General features: G+C 40.7%; 1 long non-coding RNA gene across 3 annotated transcripts in view; it reads left to right on the top strand.

Moving 5' to 3' along the window:
* Window positions 1-4288, top strand: part of LOC112825852 (uncharacterized) — a 56695-nt gene extending 52407 nt beyond the window's left edge. For 2 of the 3 annotated variants that reach the window (XR_003208801.2, XR_012378014.1), the window contains exon 4: window positions 3972-4288. This is a non-coding gene — a long non-coding RNA (uncharacterized lncRNA). The remainder of the gene's footprint in view (window positions 1-3971) is intronic. The other variant, XR_012378015.1, reaches the window with a different exon arrangement.
* Window positions 4289-16450: the final 12162 nt, after the last annotated feature.

Below are 16450 nucleotides of genomic sequence, written 5' to 3'. Positions count from 1 at the left end.
ATTCTTAATCATCCAGTTTCTTTTCCTCTGTCTGTTCCCAATTCTATATTATTGTGTCATTTCCTGCAGAGCAGTTGTCTTTATCACAATTTTTCTCATGAGCTTTGATTACATACAATTTGCTTCATTGACTTATACTTTGATATCTTTCGTGGGGCAAGCCAGAGATGACACCAACTGAGCTGGAAGGGCAGGCCTTTTGGTTGGTTTCTCTTGGTACAACAGACATCGATAGACAGTTTCACTTTCCTTAAGTATTACATTTTACTTCACCTTTCACAGAACCCTGCAGGGTCCCCGTGGAATGAGAATATTGCTGGTGAAATAAAATTTAAACTTTTAAGAATGTTTCTAAAATTCGTCTGATTGTGGGTGCCTGGGTGGCTCAGTTGGTTAGACTGCCTTCAGCTCAGGTCATGATCCTGGAGTCTCAGGATCGATTCCTGCATCGGGCTCCTGGTTCAGCGGGGAGTCTGCTTCTCCCTCTGACCCTCCCCCCACTCATGCTCTCTCGCTCTCTCTCTCTCAAATAAATGAATAAATCTTTAAAATAAAATAAAATAAAATTCGTCTGATCGCTTCCTACCTTCTTTAGGTAGTATCCCTCACTGCACACCAGAATACATGTTCCCTCTGACTCTTGTGTCCAGGTCATATGGTATTTCTCAGAGCTGTTGCACCATCCACTAGTCATCCTTAGAATGTACTTAACCTCCTCCCTAACTTACGCTCCTTTAAAAATGCTATAAAATGTCCTTCTGTAGATTTCTTATTTGCCCACAATACTTACTGAACTTACTGTCTTCAGCAAGTAGAGAACAGAAATAAGAGGAGGGTAAGTGTGGTAAGCGTGGCCCCACTCTCCACTTTCCATCCGTGATCAGAAAAAACACCAGTATCCCCCCAACCATATATGCCAACTTCCTGCTTCTGCAATGTCATATTTTGCCTTCTTTCCTATTATAAGAGATTCTTTGTCCATACTCTTATTTAGAGTCAAGCCCTCCACCCATGCACTGGATCCCATCCTGTCTGACAGCTTCGCTTCATTCAGGGTCTCTGCCATGTTGTCATTAGAAAGACTTTCTCTAACGATCTAAAATAGCAGCTCCTCTGCATCATTACCTTCTATCCCCGTGGCCTGTTCTACTTTTCTTCAAGGCATTTATAATGACCTGAAATGATATTATACATTTATCTGTCTCCTTCCACTTAGAACAGAGGTTGGCAAACTATGGCTTGAGGGCCAAATCAGCCTGCCATCTTTTTTAATAAATAAAATTTTATTGGGGGGTGTCTGGGTGGCTCAGTCATTAAGCGTCTGCCTTCAGCCCAGGTCATGATCCCGGGGTCCTGGGATCGAGCCCCGCATCGGGCTCCCTGCTCCGTGGGAAGCCTGCTTCTCCCTCTCCCACTCCCCCTGCTTGTGTTCCCTCTCTCACTGTCTCTCATACTCTGTCAAATAAATAAATAAAATCTTTAAAAAAAAATTTTACTGGAACACAACCATGGCCACTTGTATGTCTTTCAGTGACAGCTTTCTCACATTCGATGGCAGAGTTGAGTAGCTGTGACAGAGACTGTGAGGCCCACAAAGCCTAAAATATTTATTATCTGGAACTTTACAGAAGATATTGGCCAACCTCTGCATGGGAATATAAACCCCCACAAAGGAAAGTATTGTTTTGTTCCTTGCCTTACCCCTAGTGCCTAGAAGAATAGCTGGTACTTAACAGAGGCTCAATAAATATTTATGGAAGAGAGAATGAATGGACGGATCCTCTATGGTGCCCTCTTATCCTTCACTCTCTCTGATTCGATCTTCTGTTTTTATTATCCTTCCTCCATTTTCCTAAACTCTGTCCTCTGATTTGTTTCTTCCATTAACCTTTTTCTTCATATTCATCAAATTTCTATTTGGAGGAAAAGTCCTAAAAATAGCTCAACAAATTTTGGAAATAAAGGTTAGCTTAAAGGAATTTTTTCTTTGGCAACAGGATAAAAATGTGTCCACTGTTTCTTGGCCAACATCTGTAGCATTGTGTTTGTTTTGGAGCAGAAATTCTGTCAGCAAGAAATGATACTTCTTTTATTAGTTATTCTTCAGATAGTTACCTAGCATATTGCTCGATACTCTTGGTAATGTTTGTTAATAATGTTGGCATTCTTTACCATTTTATTTACTCCATATTCTATGGAGTTTAATTTCTGTAGAGTAATCCCCTTTCATATTTTGTTGATTGAGCATTTTACTTGTTATTATTAATGCGTATTATACTTACCCTATATTTGGTTTTTGTTCATGAGACTTTATCCAAAGAGTAAACACTCCTGACACATGCAGTTCTTTTGATTTCACAACTTATCCATGCTGGAGATACTTTCCATACTAACTTTGATTTCTTGCAGATGTGGAATAAAACCAGTACTAAATAAATGAACTTTCTATGTCTATACTTAAAACAAAAGAAAACAAACAAAAATCTCTGCTGGATCTGATTACTCCTAGGTGACTAAAAATTCTGTGAACCTGTGGAGACTGGAATGTACTGGCAGCAAAGAACACGGGTTATCTATTAGAATCTTGGATTGTGTTTTTGAAATAGGAAGTTAAAACGCTAATGTGTCCAAAAATAATCTCAAGTGTAAGTTATTATTGTTCCCTTAGAGGGAAATTCAATTGCATAACATCTTATAAAGGTAAAAACGTGACTTTCAATATGCAATTATTCATGTGTTATGAGTGGATGCATCAAATCTGATTCATCAGAGCTGTCCTGACATGATCATTTCTATGATTTGGTTCTAATACCCAAGAGACTGTCATGGTGCCTCAGTCAAGGTGATTTGCTGCTGTCTTATCATGAGTAGTGATGACAATACTTAATCCTTCTCTCTGTGTCAACCTCTGACCTCACTTATTTGAGTTTTGAGGTTTACTCCTGGCAGGTCTCCAGTTCACACTGAATCTCACCTGTAGCTCTGGTTTCTTGATTATAATTTATATGTGTCCTATAAATTGTGATAATGGCAGAGAAGGCTGATGAAAGATATTTATTTCTAAATATCTAAACAAATTTCTAAGTTTATTTCAAAATGTAACGTATGTAAATAATAAAATTTTATCTTTAATAATAATGGCAACTCTAAGTAACTTTGATGTATTCTAGTCTTCTAAATACTGAACTGGTAAGGATAACTAAGATACTGGAAAATAAAAAGATTAGCCTATCCCATGAAATGGAAAGGTTTTTTAAGCTTTGTTTTTCATTTTGTATTTGAGTTCCAATAGATTGTTTTTGCTTGTTTTTCATAAATCTTATTAGGTACTCAAAATAAACTAAATTTATAAAATCTACCAAGTTTATTGTGCATGCTTCTCATTTTCTGATGAAACAGAAACTACATAGTATATGACAGCATGGTAGAGTTGAATCAGTTCCTAGGAATCAGGAGACCCAATCCTGAAATAGCTTCTATTGTGTGACGTTAAACAGGTCACATAACTTCTCTGGTATTTGGTTGCCTCCTCAGCAATGGGAGAGGGTTGAATTAGGTAATTCTCTCTTCCCTTCCAGATTTATAGTCTCACACTCTATTTTAGGGCCTCTGGAAAGGCTTTGTTTGTGGAGAAAAAAATTTCACAAGCTGGAATCCAGGTATATATTCCTACTTCCATTTTTGATTACTTATTTTCAGTATACCCTTCAAAATGAGGATAAAATTTAATTTATTTAACTTATTCGTCTTTTGTTATTCCAAAGGCACACCCAACCATGGGGTCAGTGAGAAAATGTTCAAACATTTGTAAACAATCAACTTTCCTAATGTGAAGGCCAACTCCACGGAATCTTAAACAGGGCAAGGCAATGAAAACAGTCCCAAGTCCTGGCTTAGACTCCTTTAAGAGATCCAAAATCCAGATTTTTTGCTAACTGTATCTTCTTCATCTCTGTTTCTTCTACAACCAGGTTTTATTGCTTAAGGCAAGAAGAGTAGAAAAAGACAATGCACCTGCCTCACTGAAATATAAATCTTGGCATAATGATTGAAACACTGTGATGCTGTATTAGGCTGATCACCAAACAAGATGATCAGGCAACTTGACTCAATATTAGACTGCACAAACTGTGAAGGCAACCTGGTGTTCTGGGTGCCCAGACCGAGTCTGTTGCTAAAAATAAGTCACAATGTTGGTTGAAAAAAAAAGTCTTGATTGTATTCGCAAGCTGGAATACTCAGGCTGTGAAGTATATGAAGGTGGGAATGAATCCAGAGAGGTGAGCAAAGGACATCATTTGAGGGTTTTTCCTGACCTAGATGGACCTCAGGGTTAATTTTGGATTCTTTGCAGTTTTATGGGGATGGGAAACGAAGCCCAAGGCGTGCCTAACATGGGAAGCTTAGTAAGAGACACACCTCCTCCATAAAACTGGGACACCAAAGGACTGTACCCTAATTAAAAGGGTGAACCAGATATAAACTTGCATGTACCACGCACACTGCCCCTCCCTAGGTATTTCAAGAAAAACTGCGTGTATTAAGTCTTGATGATAAGCAGAATTTTTAAAAAAATCTCCCGAGAATTTCTAACCATAAACTAACCCTCATATGTGTTTGAAGACAGAACTCTCCCACTACCAGTGGTGGCCTGAAACATCTTAAGCCAAGTTAGTTTCAAGTGATCCAAGACTTGTAGTGCTAAGGCACATGGTAGAAACAAGTGGGAGTCTGTTTCAGACCTTAAAGAATCCCCACCGATAAAGGCCCAAGGGATAGGAGCACCTCATTAAAAAACAAAACACATAAGGAAGCAAAACACCAAGAGTGAGAGCTGACAGACAAGAGACCGAGAAGTCTGAAAACATTTTGCAGTTAATAGACACATGTGTTAAAAGAAGTATAAGTCATAGATTTTAAGAAATAAGAGAGTTTTTAAATTATAAGTAAAGAGCAAGCACAATTAAAACAGAATCAAATCAATCAGAGCCTACAGAAACAAAACATATGAGCGAAATGAAGAACTAAATGTATGGGTGCCATAGTGGCTTAGACACAGTTCATGAGAGAATTAATACTCTAGACCTGAAGATATTGCCAGTTCAGTGAGTAAATGAGAAGGAAGGTAAACAGGTGAAGATGAGAGAAATGGAGGCTGCATCCAAAGTAAATCTAGTCAGCATTCCAGAAGGAGAAGACAGAGAATGGGACAGCAGTATTTTCTGAAAAGATAATGACTGAGACCTGATAAGAGATATCAGGAAAACTAAAGAAGCCCAAACAGGAACTATAAAATGATATCTATACCTAAATGTATCACGGTGAAATGCTAAGATTAAATATAAGTCCTAATAGCAACTCTGGGGATGGGGGATGTTGGGGTGGGGGATGGGGCAGCAGAGAATCAGAAATAACAAATTGCAAAAGGCACAGAAAAATCAAGTGGTGAGCAGTTTGAGGCTTTTGAGCTTCCAGGGTAGAGTAATAATGTGAGTAATGGGAGAGGGGTGAGTAGGGAAGTTTAATAGGTTTCATACTTACCAAAGCTCTCCTATGAACCAGGAGGGCTTAGTTCTACCACTTAATTCTCTGACAATCTGATGATGTGGATATAGATATCCTCATCTTATAGTAAGAAAAATGAAACTGAAAGACATTAATTTTTCAAGATCATAAAGCTAGTAGGTGGTGGAAGTGAGTTTCACATCCTTGTCCATTTGCCTCCAGAGCTATATGTAGGGGGGTTTTGCTCTATGGTTATAAGGGACAAGAGAAAGAAGAGAGTAAGTGAAAAAGGAAATAGATTCATAGTGGTATCTTGTATGGGTCCCTGGCAGAGTCACTGGAATGAAGAGAATTCTGAAGTTAACCATGACCTGGGTGAGCTTTATAAAAGCACAGTGAGTGGATCCTTAGCACTAACAGATTTGGCATTCCAGTTTGCTGGCATTTGAGATTGGTCACAAAGGCCATGACATGTATTACTTTATAATGAGGATAGTCAATACTAAAGCCTGTGTTGTTCATTCATTCCTTAATTCAGCAAATATATATGGAGCTCCTAACTGGGTCAAGAACTGTGTGGGGTGCTGGGGATGCAACAGCCCCAGTCCCTGTTCTCACAGAACTTTATATTCTACTAGAGGACATACAAAATAGGAAATTTAAATGAAATATGTTGAGTGATAGGTAAAGTCAAGTTGGGGTGTTAAAGAAAACATATAGGAAGCAGATAGTTTTGTTGAGGGTGGGAGGTAGGAAAGAATGATCACAAAAGTTTGAAACCTGAAGGACAATGGTGGAAATTAAATGCCTTGGCACAACCTTGAGTTGTAAACAGTAAGGCTGCTTTGGAGGGATAAGATGGGAAGAAAATATAACCTGTTACCCAGCATTTTTATCTCACTGAGGGTTAAAGCTTAGTCCCCACTAGTCGTATCTGGTGGAAGGACTGGCCTGTCTGGAAGCTATTTCATGAGAGGCTGAGAAGCCTTTTGGTGCAGGATTGATTCTGAAGGAGTGGTCCTTCCTCCCTTTTGCCACATAGAAGCAGATGGTAGACAAATATCACCCGAAGATAAAGCTTTGGTAGTGATGGGCCAGTGGGTGTTTTGATTATGAAGTCACAGCTGTTATTTGTGTAATAGGAATTTTTGTTGGTGTTTATAATGCCCACTGTCTTCTAAGGAGGAGGGGTCCTGGTAATGGAAGAGAGGCACAGTGAGGCTTTGCCCTGCTGGGAGGGGCACCTTTGCTAGTCACTGGGCCAGAAAGGGGAACCGGGAGGGGAGAGATGGAAAAATGTCTATGAGGAGTTTCCAAGCGGTCAGCTGTAGAGTATGTGCTATTACTTCCCTCTTCCTTTTTTTCCCCATAAAATCTTGTATACAGTCCACAGTTCTCAGCAAAGTTTTTTTGTGAAGTGTATTCATTAATTTTTTTGGTGGCGGAGGAGGTTAGGGAACTCAAAGAGAAAGACATGGGAACAGATGAAATCTGGGTTACATTTACACACGATCTCCTAATTTAAGCCTCCAAGGATACTTTTTCAACCAGAGAGGAGAGGGTGAGGAAGAGAGAACGGGCCTGGAGTAAAAACTAAAAAGGCTGTTTTCTCTAAAAACTCAGAATGACGTTAGAGTAGTATGGCTTAACCCAGATGCCAGAGTGAGACACAAACTGCGGGGAGAATCTTCCTTCCCTCTTGGGCCAAAGTCTAGGCATGAGCTGTGGAGTAAGCTTGCAGCAGTCTATCTGAGCCAACCATCTCTGCTCCGGAGCAGCTGCACAAGGCCCGTCACATCAGTCCCGCCAATAACCCAGGCTTAGCGGGACATACACCGTGGGTGTGTGGACTTGATTTTAAAGATAGGAAATAGCAGGACAGAGAGCTTAAGAAACTTGCTCAAGGTCCCCAAGCAAGGAAGTGACAGAACTGGGATTTGAACCCAGGTCGTGTGACTGCAGAGTCATGCTCTTCACCACCATACTAGATTGTGATTGAGAGTGGGGGTTCTGGAAACCAGACACCTGGGTTGATCCCAGGCTCCACCACTATGGAAGTGAACTGGACAAGGCAAGGAGTATATCTGCTTTGCTCATCACTGTACACTCACAGCTGTTAAATGGTAGGTATCCAGTAAATATTTGTAGAATGAGTAAAATCAAATGTATCACTGTATACACAGGATGTCCTCTCTCATCCAGACTAGAATTCTCTACTCTGTCCAAGTCATTGGGACACACAAGCCAGAGCAGATGTATTTTAAATTGTTTTGTTTTGAAAGATCAAAGAGAACTCTAAGAGACTCAGGAATTAAAGGAATATGACATACCAACTTTTTAAAAAATTTTTTATTATGTTAATCACCATACATTACATCATTAGTTTTTAATGGAGTGTTCCATGATTCATTGTTTGTACATAATACCCAGTGCTCCCCGCAGAACTTGCCCTCTTTAATACCCATCACCAGGCTAACCCATCCCCCCAGCCCGCTCCCCTCTAGAACCTTCAGTTTGTTTTTCAGAGTCCATCATCTCTCATGGTTCATGACATACCAACTTTATAGATGAGCAACCAGACCCAGAGTGGTGGGGGACTCTCCCAAGGTCACACCATCAGTACGGGCCAGGATGGTGTTAGAATAGACAAAACCAACACATATCAGCGAGGGAGAAAGTCTGGCTATACTCAGCATGTCCAAAATGTAAAGATCACAAAATCAAGAAAAATAGTTACCGTAATCTCAGCATAAGGGTAAATTATGTGTCATTTAAATTACAGAATGAGAACAGTGATGGCCCCAGAGGCTTCTCGAAATTGGAATCCTGCTCAAGCCAGACCAGGAACTGGACTCAGATCCCCCACCCCCAACTACCAGTCCACGTCTTACTCTTTCTGCCTATTGCCACATGGAGCTATCGTGCCAGGGCCTGACTTGCTTCTGCAGGAAATGCTGAACAAGGGGTGGGGTAGAGAAAAGGAATCTGTATGACAGGTCGCAGCCCATTATTCCTTTCTCCGTGCTCAGGGAAGCCACGAGTGACACAAGGAAGAATGGGGCTCATTAGTCATGTTCTTTGCCTTTGTCATATGTCCCTCCTCTCTTTTTCTCTTGCTTCCAACTTCCCTCTTCCCCTCGCTTCCCAACCACAACAAACATGTTTTACTCTGAAACTGCAGTCACGTCACAGGACCCCTATAAACCCGATGATAACATTGAGTAAGCCAGAGTGATACATTTTCTGTTAGTAGCTCAGAACCATGGTTCTCTGCTGTTCTTGAGGTGTTTATCTTTTCTTTATTTTTTTAAAGATTTTATTTATTTACTTTTAAGAGCAATAGAGAGAGAGAGCATGAGTGGGAGAGAGGGGCAGAGGGACAGGGAGAAATAGATCCCCCGCGGAGCAGGGAGCCTGGTGTGGGGCTCGATCCCAGGACCCCGGGATCATGACCTCAGCCACTTAACCGACTGAGCCACCCAGGTGCCCTGTTATCTTTGTTTTCTTTCCTGGTTTTCTAATTCACTCCTCTTTTAGGGGTTGTGGGTGGTAGGAGAGGAGGGACATTGTAGGAGACTCAGTCAGAGGCCGGTCACCATCCTGATTCACTCCAAGGGATTCTGAAAAGTTATTTTGCTTTAACAACAGAGCTGACATTTCTGAGTCACTCCCACTCAACAGTCAGTCAGGGCCAGCCCAGAAGGAGACCTGTGCCACTACCCCCCAACTCTCCCCAAATCACTATTGACTTTTCTCTAAGCTTTGTTTACAAAAATTCCTGACCACAGATAATGGTCCAAGTCCTGGAACCAGGGATGGCTGCAGATTGTGTGGGGCCTGAAATGCATACAATTTGGGACTTCCTTTAAGAAAAAATGACCTAAAATTAGAAAAATAAAGTTAGCCCAGGACTTTAAAAGAGGCCTCTATAAATCAGGTCCCTTAAACCACATTAAACTAGCTAAAACTATATTAGCTGCAGAGTAAATCTTGGGAGAGCTTTGGGACTGAAAAGTCTTATTTTATGATCATAAATAAATTATGAAGGCAAAGATTGTTTTATTTGCCTTTTCCCCTTCTCCAACATTTGGCCACGGCATTACTCATGGTGGAGAGTAAGTTTGTGTTGAGGAAACAATCAGGCAGGCATTGTGCCCTACTGATGGTGTCACCATAACAAAAGAGCGCTGGAAACGGTCTGCCTTGGAAGCAGTGGGAAGAGAAAGAAGGAAAAGGTCAGTTCTGTTTGGGGCAGAGGCACAGTGATCACAAAAAGCTTCAGAAATAGGTCAGTCTGTGAACTGAGACTAGAAAGATGAGAAAAGGTGTGGGGTTGGTGTTGAGAAAGGCATTTCAAGCAGAGAGCAGCGTGCGCCGAAGCAGGGAGGTTTGAAAGCACATAAGGAGAAGAACTGTAGGTCTTGAAAGCACCTAAGGAGAAGGAACTGTAGGTCGTTTGGTAGTTTGGGGCAGGGGAGGGGGAGTATGAAGTGCAAGAAGAGGAAAGGTTGAAAGGCAGGAAAATAGGAAATACTAGAGGGACACTAGAGGGATACACAGGAGTTTGGACTTGAGCCTGAGAACCAGAGGGGCCATGATGGCTTTAAAGGCAGTAACACAATGTGCATTTTTGTACTATTATTTTGGCACTTGAATGAAGAACAGTTTGAGGATGTTGGCAGCAAGACCATAGGACCCTACTGCAATCATCTAAGCATAAGGTCAAGAGGGCCTGAGCAGATGCTGTGACGGGCTGCAGGTAGGGCCAGGCAGATAATGAGAGACACTATGAAGAGGGGGTTCACAGAGTTTGATGATCGATATGTCGAATAAGGGTTTGGGTGAGGAAAACAACTAGGGCAATGTGTCCAGTCCCGCCTTAAGCAGTCGGATGGGTGGGTGGTGGCACCAGGGAGCAAGGAGAGGAAGCAGACTCTGAGGAGGAAGGGAGGGAAGTCTCTTCTGCAAGTGTTGAATCAGTGGTGTTCTAGAATCACTCAAGCAGTGAAATCTAACTAATGAGTAAATAGACTCAGGGATGGAGCCAAAGAGATCATTCAAGCCAGGTTTGGATATGGATTATCTGTCACCCGTGTGTAAGTGGTAATGATTTAGGTAGTTGTCCATTGGATTGCCAGGAGCAGACCTTCAGGGAAGAGCAGGCAGCCTGGGATGGAGCACTGATGTTCACAATAGGCAAAGGCCATTTCCCTATTTGCTGCGTGGGAAGTGTTGGAAACCTGCTACCTGTGTCCAATGGCACAAATGCTCCTGCGCCATTTCCAAAGTGCCCTACCGGCTTCTTCTCTTCTCTGGCTAAGAAATTTTGAGCTGCTTCCTGGTTTAATCCTACCTCCCTTTTCAAGTCTATGCTCAAATATAATTTCCTCCAGAGGATTGGGTGCTCCTGCCCATATCACAGTTTATTTTAATTGGTTGACTGACTGACTAATTTTTGTCTCTCTCTCTGGTCAGAAGCTCTATGAATTTAGAGAGTTGTAGTCCCATGCTTACTCCAGTACCCGACTCATTACAGATGGTCAGTAAATAGTTTCTCAAGTGATAACTGTGGATGTAAGTGGGTGTCTGCAGGTGATTGCCTCCAGGCAAGAGAGCTAGATGGGAATCCAGTTAATTCCCCTGGGAGAAGTCATTGCTGATCGCTACTTGGTTCTACTATGTAATGTCATTTCTATAAGGGCATCCATGATAAGAAAAGTTATTTTGCTTCAACAACAGAGCTGACATTTCTTAAAATCAGTGTTTAATAAAAGTTCTTGTGTAATATGTGGAGAGTTGTGTTTGCTTCCTGTTGGTCTTATTCAGAAATAAGTAGGATTTCCTGGCACCGGGTCATCCATTTTTTGATGCAGAGAATAGAAGGCGAAGCTCTGAAGTCAGACTGCCTGGCTTTAAATCCTGAATCTTCCACTTACAAATGTGAGATCTTGGGGAGGTAACTTGACCATTCTTTTGTCTCATTTACTTTTGTCATCTGTAAAATGGAAGTCACAATAGTAACTTCCTTATAGGTGATTGTGGAGACCATATAACTTAATATGTAAACCAAGTCTGGGATATGTTGAGCAATCCCAATGACTCTTAGCTATTATTATTGTTACCTGGTGGCTCTTTCACTTTAAGAACAGTTTTCCACAGGAAAGCTTAAAATGTCCAGACTTAATATCAATTCAATATGTCCAAATATGGAACTTTTAATTTTCCGTCCTAAATTTCTCACTTTAGTGTTCTTCATCTAAGTAAAACATAATGCCCTCCATGCAATGGTTCAAACCATAAAATCTAAAAATAAACTGTAACACCTCCCTTTCTTTTACTGCCCACATCCAGGGGATATTTCCAAGACCTGCTGAGCCATATCTCCCAAATCAAATTAGAATCTGTCTGTGTTTTTTTTCCATCTCTACTGACTCCACTTTAACCACTGTTTGCCTGGACTTCTGTAAGAGCTTGCTTGCTGGCCTTCCTGGTTTTATCCTTGACCTTCAATCCATGTTACTCCATTTTTAAATGCATTAGGTGTTAGGTTAAAAGATGAGCAAGTCATTGTCTCTAATATTGAGTATAAGTGAAGGATTATGGAAGTGCAGAGGAGGGAGTGACTAGTAATTTGGAGAATGATATGCTTAAATGAGTGATATCTGAGCTGCTTCTTGATAGATGAACAGGTTCATAGGCTAGGAAAAGGGGTATTTTAAACAAAGGGAAGAGCATGCCTAGACATGTAAGGAAAGTCACATGACCAGCAGGACTGTGGGAATGAATTGCTAAGCAGCTGGAGCGGTGGTGGGAGGTGGAGCTGGAAGGGTAAATCGGTGCTTGATAAGGCAGAGCTGGGCCTTCAGGAAGAAGGAAGAGAAAAGCATTTTGAGGTGTTTAATTAATTCAACATTAACAGACATGAGTTTTAGAAATATAATTGGGATAGAAAAAAGATGGAACTGGAGGCAGAGAAACATGGTCTGACACTATTTTAATGGTTCAGGTGACAGGTGATGAGGACCTGGACTTGGAGAGCGGCACAGAAGCAAAGTACTTCTGTACTCCATTGGGTGACCTTGGCCATTTTGTCCTAGCTAGGTCTCAATTTCCTTTCTATAAAATGAGAGTTTTGACTAGATAATCTCTATGATCCCTTTCAGCAGGATGATCCCATATATGCCTTAGAATGTTTCTTTTGTTGTAAATGTATCTGTCTAGTTTCCCAAACATGGAGATACCATGCCATCTACATCTTTTTTATCATGTGTATATAGACAAGTATATATAGAATGGACTGTAGAACAAGTATATTCACATCCCTGATCTACTACTTTCTAATGGTGTGACTGTCAGTTATTTACGTTTTCTATGTCTGTTTCTTCATCTGTTAAATGGGTGATAATAAAAGTACCAACTGCAAAAAGGTGAGAAGATTAAATGAGACAATAGAGATGAAGTATTTAGTATGGGTTTGATACGTTGTGAGTGCCTATAAAGAGTGGCTGTCACCACCATCACCGCCATCACCGCCATCACCACCATCATCACCGTCATCACTGTTCTTACTACTAGTAGAAAGCTTACTACCTAAAAAGCTCATAATACATTCCTGATGAGTGATTGGATAAATGCAGTAAATGAGAATAACAATTCAGGTAAATTATTTCAAATAAATCGCTACTTAAGTTTTTCCTTGATTATGTAAATAAGATTTGTGATAATTCTATGAAAGTAGATTGGCAACAAATAAGTCACCTGTGCAAATCTCCACCTTGATGGATTTAGGAAGCATCATTTAGAGAGACATATATGATGAAGTCACAGTAGGTCAGAAGATTATGTGGCAGAATTGTCTGGTTTTTTTATTTTTTTGTTTTTATTTTTTAGAATTGTTGGTTTTTATGACACTAAGATTTTTTCTGTTTTTGAAAATCAACAATCATTAAATTCTTACAAATTTCTGTTTGACATAATTTTTTCACATATCATCCTGTCAAAAGATTTTTACATCATTCTTGAGCTTGAACTATTTGTGTGGGTATAATAGCCTGGCAATTTCCAGATTACATAGCTGCTTTAGTTAGAATGAGTTACTATTGTAGTCCACTCTGGCTTTTTCTGCTTTACTCTTTTAGAAGTACACATTATTATACATCTTCCATTACTATGTTCTTCTTCACTTTATGTTTCTACATTTTGGAAGGATTTCAGGACGGAGATAATGACATAGTGCCACATAAAACTATCCCATCAATTGCCGGTGACATCACCTCTGTCTGTAAGACAGGAAGGGAGGGGGGAGTGTTGACATGGGCCATGTCTGGAACAACATGACATTGGCTCAGGTCTATAAACATCAAGTGCCTTAAGAGCTTAAAATGAAATTAATAATACAGCAACATTAATGTTTGAAAATGGCATTGTACCAAAGGTAGGATAATATTGTCATCTTAAATCTAGCAGATGTTGGGTTAAAAAAAGCTCTGTAAATAGTTCTTTGAAGAAAGAACACAACATTGAATGAAAAGAGAACCTGGTACTCATTTTGGCTTTTTTAAATCCCTCCTGTATTTCATTACACAGTCACTAGGTCCCCTTCCAATTTTAATAGTCTGTGAGTGTATGAACCAGACTGATACCATGTTGGACAAATCTGCCGTGATGACTACTTGATGACCTGAAGTCTTGAGCACAGTCCTTCTCCCCCATCAACACACACATGTGCTTTTTGTTTAACCATAGCTTTAAGTACATCCTTGGGGTATAACCTGCTCAGTGTGCTCTGGAGATGTGACTATGACACACAACTCTTCTCAAACCTCTCCTCCCAGGTGGTCTACCAGCACATACTCCCCAGACTCCAGGGCTATAAAAGTGGGTCTTATGGGAGGTGGATTTGTTGAGATCTGGGATTGTGGAGATCTACTGGTCTTGCAGCCACCGAAGACACGCTTCTGTCCATAAATCACCTTCATATACCATTTCTTGTCAAGCTGGATTTGCCAGCCTTTTTCTTCGATCCTATGGCTCTTTCGACCTTTGGAGGTTATTTGGCACATACCTCCCTTTCACAGAACAGTGAATTTTGAAAACCTTCCTAAGATATTCCTATTTTAGTTCTTAATCTCCTGAAAATAATTTTTTGTTTCAAAGCCTTTTTGTGACATGTCTAATTTTAAATGCTTTGAAATTCAGATTATTTAGCAAAGGATAAAGTCTTCAATTTTGCTACAGGAAAAGAAGCTAATCATTTCAGTTTTCTGAGATGGCATCACTTTATCTGTCAAATGCAAATTAAAAAAAAAAGACTGCTATTCTTGTCAACAAGAAAATAACTTTTGCAAAGATTGTGACCACATGTGTAACACATATTGGTGGCTTGCAGGAAGGTTGGGTCATCCTAGCACTCACTCAGAAATTAGGGAAGTGGGTTGCTGGGAGTGACTTTTTCTTTTCTTTCTTTCTTTTTTTTTTTTTTAAGATTTTATTTATTTATTTGACAGAAAGAGAAAAAGAAAAGAAAGTGAGAGAAGAATACAAGCAGGGGGAGTGGCAGAGGGAGAAGCAGGCTTCCCGCGGAGCAGGGAGCCCAATGCAGGGCTCCATCCCAGGACCCTGGGATCATGACCTGAGCCGAAGGCAGCCGCTTAATGACAGAGCCACCCAGGCGCCCCTGGGAGTGACTTTTTCGACATAGTTCCCTCTTATCTGTTCTGTTGGGAGAATTTGAAGGAGGAGGCCCGCTGGCAGCCACAGTGTGTGCTTGGGATGGGGATGGGAGGAGGAGGCACAGTGACAAAAAAGAGGGGCAAGTAGTAATAAGGAAGGGAAGGGACACTTTGGGGTAGTTTAAGGTTGATGATTTATTACAGAGTGTTCTAGCAGGCGAACCGTGCCTGCCTTTTCACACAGGAAGACTAGACAGCTCTGTGTCCTCCTTTCCCCTTGTCCTGCCCTCTCAACTCTATCTTCCCCAGTGCTGCCAGAATAAACTTCCTACCAAGAAGGCTGGATCATGCCAATTCCTTGTTTAAAATCCTTTAATAGTGCCCCATTGTTGCCCTATGGCAGGAATCGACAAACTACAGCCAAGGGGCTAAATTTGGCCGGACGCCAGTTTTTGTACAGTGAATTACAAATAGTTTTTCCATTTTTAACTACTTGAAAACAAAATTTTGAAGACTGTTTCATGACTTGTGAAAATTATAGGAATGTCCAATGACAATGTCCATAAATAATGTTTTATTAAGCCACCCTCATTCATTTCATATTAGCCATGGCTGCTTTTGCAGAGTTGAGTTGAAATCATATGGTTCTGTAAGCCCAAAGTATTTACTAAGTGGCCAAAAAAAGTTTACCTTCCCGGTAAGATAAAACTCACTGCTTTCTGATTCTCACCTTATTATCCAGGGATAACACAGAACTGCCTGGAGTATACCCCTCTGTCTGGAATGGCCTCGCTCTTGGTTGTACTCACCTCTACCAGTTACTCCTACTCAGTCTTAAGATTCAACTCTGCCATAAATTCTTCCAGAAAGCCTTCTGTGAGGACCCTCCCACACTTAAGGTTGAATTATTTTTGCTCTTCTCATAATACTCTGCATAATCCTATCATTGTTCTTGTCTCCTTATAGTATCCGCCCCCTTAGAACTATCAGCTCCTTGGCAACAGAGGCCATGTTTTATTCACTAATATATCCCACATCAGACATTGGGTATGGCACAGTGATAAAGGAAAAAGGATTGCTGATTGTTTGATAAATGAATGAATCCATCTCCCCTTAACAGTAGTTTCTGGAGCTGCCAGTAGAAGGGCTTTATATGCCCGTCAAAAGTAATACATTCTAGAAGAATTACTAAGGGTCTACCGATTGGGACATACCAGTCTCCATTCTAGGACTTTATTCTTAAACTGCAGAGTCTATAGCCATAGACTGTTGTG

The sequence above is a fragment of the Callorhinus ursinus genome, unplaced genomic scaffold (genome assembly GCF_003265705.2).
Source record: "Callorhinus ursinus isolate GAN/ISIS: 27379988/994484 unplaced genomic scaffold, GSC_fseal_2.0 scaffold4, whole genome shotgun sequence".
Taxonomy (NCBI): domain Eukaryota; kingdom Metazoa; phylum Chordata; class Mammalia; order Carnivora; family Otariidae; genus Callorhinus; species Callorhinus ursinus.
This window is presented reverse-complemented; position numbering and strand designations above follow the sequence as displayed.